Genomic DNA, 3,067 nt, shown 5'->3' with positions numbered 1-3,067 from the left:
CTTCTTCTTCTTCTTCTTCTTCTTCTTCTTCTTCTTCTTCTTCTTCTATTTCTTCATTTTTTCTTCTTCTATTTCTTCTTCTCCTCCTTCTATTTTTTCTTCTTCTTCCTCTTCTTCTCCTTCTTCTATTTCTTCTTCTATTTCTTTTTCTTCTATTTCTTCTTCTTCTTCTCCTTCTATTTCTCCTTCTCCTTCTCCTCCTCCTCCTCCTCCTGCTTCTTCTTCTTCTTCTTCTTCTTCTTCTTCTTCTATTTCTTCTTTTTCATCTTCATCTTCTAAAGACCAACTTTATTTTCTAGGCTATCACTCTTTTAAAAATCGATATGTAACCATATTTCCAAGAGCGACTATGATTTGTCATTAAATACAAATGTTGGGCAACAATGAAATGGAACCATTGAATTAAGCCTAGGACACTATGAAATAAAGCAAATGTTTCAAATGAAACTAATAATTTTATTAAACAAGGCTAGTAATTAACATATATCCATCGAAAAAAATATACCTTTGGTAATTGTCATTATTTTGGCTTCAAGTTTTCATACTTCTGTTAGACTACTTTTCTGCTTCAACCCAACAACAGCACACAGCCCCAAAACAGACCAATGCTAGCAGTCACCATGGTAGGGAAATGAGGACCTTACTGTCACTTGCCTCAGTCCACCAAGGGGCACCTGGATGGACCAGCATGAATTGACTTTGGGGAACCTTTCCCCATCCCCAACTTAATCCCAAATGACAAGTTCCAAATCTCCCACCAAGCAATGGATATCCACTTTCAGCTGGATGCTGACCTGCTCCCACTCCACACCCCATTCCAACCCCATCTTGGCTGGGGATAATCCAGACACTCCACTTTAACCCTTTGACCCACCCAACTATCCCTTTCCCAAGTCATTCTGCCCCACCACTGCTGCCCAAGGTCCACAGAGCCTTGCCATCTGCCCTGCCCTCTTGTCAGCTGGACTCATGGCCTTTTTATCTGCCATGAAGCTGAATTCTTCCTTATGTGCTGTCTACCCAAATTACAGCATGAGCTCCTTGAAGGCAGGAACCATCTCCCTTTCCTTTTTGAGTCTTCAGAATTTAGTTAGCACTGTTCTGGCCAAACAGGAAGTGCTTTTCAAATGCTTTTCCATTCCATTATGTGGGGATAAATAGAGTGTTTGGAGGGAACTATGCCTACCAGGAGTGGGGAACCTGTGGCCTCAAGGCCACATGTGGTCAAATGGCTGCACTTGGGAATATAGAGGACCACATGTGGCCTTGAGGCCACAGGTTCCCCACACCTGAACCTTTCCACATATCCACCTAGTCCCCATTTGCTGTCCTTGCTATTCCTGCTTCTACTACCTTAAAGTCTTTTCATCTGGAAGCTTTCAACTTCTAGCTCAAATGATAAAGGGGAAAATTATAATGGTAGAAGTGAACCAGATAGAATGCTTTTTCACAACATCTGCATTAGTCAGCTCAAAATTCCTTGTCTCTAGCAACAATATAGAAAAGGGAAATTTCAAGTTCTCTTTATTACCTCTGTCCTTGTCAAATGTTAGAATATCTTGTAGTTTATTTTCCTCTTAACAACTACTCAAAAATAATCCCTCTTGACAGCCTCGGTAGGTAAATTCCTTCTATTTCACAGTTCTTTACTAGTAGGAGGAATGGTTTCACTATTAATCTCTAATAGCTGCCTCATGTACTTTTGCCCCACTCATCAATATAGATCAGAATTTTTAATCTTTGTAAATACAAATATGTTCTGGACAGCAGGAAATCTATATCTCTTTTAGTGAAGTTTGCTTTTAGTCAACTTTCATACTTCATGATAAATACAATTCTTGGCATTCAAAGGAATTTCATTTTCTTCCTGCATTTGTAAAATATGAGTAGAATACACACTTTGCTATTAAAATTCCAGCCACTCTTGTCATATAAATACAGTTTGATGGTATGGCAGTCATCCAAAACCTTCTTTTGCAGCAGTGATGGTCATTTCTATTTTGTCATCATAAACAAGCATGTTCAGAATTGTTTCAGTATCTCCCATGGTCAGCTCTACCTTACTAACGCCTAGTTCACAAATGTATTTCCATACTTCATGAGATGAAGCCAAGGAATTGTTTCTGTGTATCATAGGGTTCTGTTTGCTCTCTCTAGCTGTTCCTGTCTTTCTTTGTAAGAATTTAAAACACTGTTGGCTTAGCATTTCTACAAATTCAGATTCAAAATCTTGGTCACTATACCAGGCTCCACCAGTTACTGTAAAGTATACAGAATATAAACCTTCTTTTCTTTGATAAATTTTTTGCTCTCCAAATTCTTTAGTATTTTGTTGATTTATGTTAATGTCAGGTTACTTTTCTATCAAATATCTCTGTTCCAGATACCCTTATTTCTGGCATCTTCCATAATTTGGTATACTAGCTTCTCTTGGTTATCTGACCCTTGCATTTTACCAGTATTTTGAGATTCTGTTATTCTATGCAGAAGGACTGTGTTGTTCTTTAAGAGATCCAACTGTCCCATGGATAAGAGTCTGTTGATAGCCGTTACCCTCTGTTGGGTTTGTATATGAGGCATCTCATTCTGAATAACTTGATCTATGATCCCATGAGGGAATTGATGTCATAGTTCTACAATCCTGTTTTCTATTTTGAGGAGGCTGTGTGGTCAGTTCATCTGGGGTTGAGACACTAGCAGTTAGCTCAAACCTCAGGCAACCAACCCCACCCCCCGACTCCTAACCTCAGCTTCTTGAGAAACCTGCACCAATCACTTAAAGGTATAGAAGCACCCACCTCCCCAACCTGTGCTACTTCTGGGGATGTCCTCAATATCTTATAGGTTCATGGAACGGAGTGCATGTCATCGTATAGCTGTGAGCATAATATTGTAGGGATGGAACGGATGTCAGAGATCATCTGCTACAGCGGTATCAAACTCAAATAAAACCAGGAATAATAAATAATAGGATCCCTGAGGCCTGCCTATTGGCTTAGAAAACCCATTTTAACATTATCTATGTTCTATGTATTTTTACTTATTTTATTAAAGATTTCCTAATTAC

The 3,067-nt window shown here is 38.9% G+C and overlaps 1 pseudogene; it reads right to left on the bottom strand.

Annotated features, from left to right (window-relative positions):
* Nucleotides 1–1,957: 1,957 nt before the first annotated feature.
* On the bottom strand, nt 1,958–2,652 carry LOC114031257 (annotated as a pseudogene).
* Between the last annotated feature and the right edge of the window lie 415 nt (nt 2,653–3,067).

Source organism: Vombatus ursinus, unplaced genomic scaffold (assembly GCF_900497805.2).
Source record: "Vombatus ursinus unplaced genomic scaffold, bare-nosed wombat genome assembly UNPS02005286.1, whole genome shotgun sequence".
NCBI classification, from domain to species: domain Eukaryota; kingdom Metazoa; phylum Chordata; class Mammalia; order Diprotodontia; family Vombatidae; genus Vombatus; species Vombatus ursinus.
This window is presented reverse-complemented; position numbering and strand designations above follow the sequence as displayed.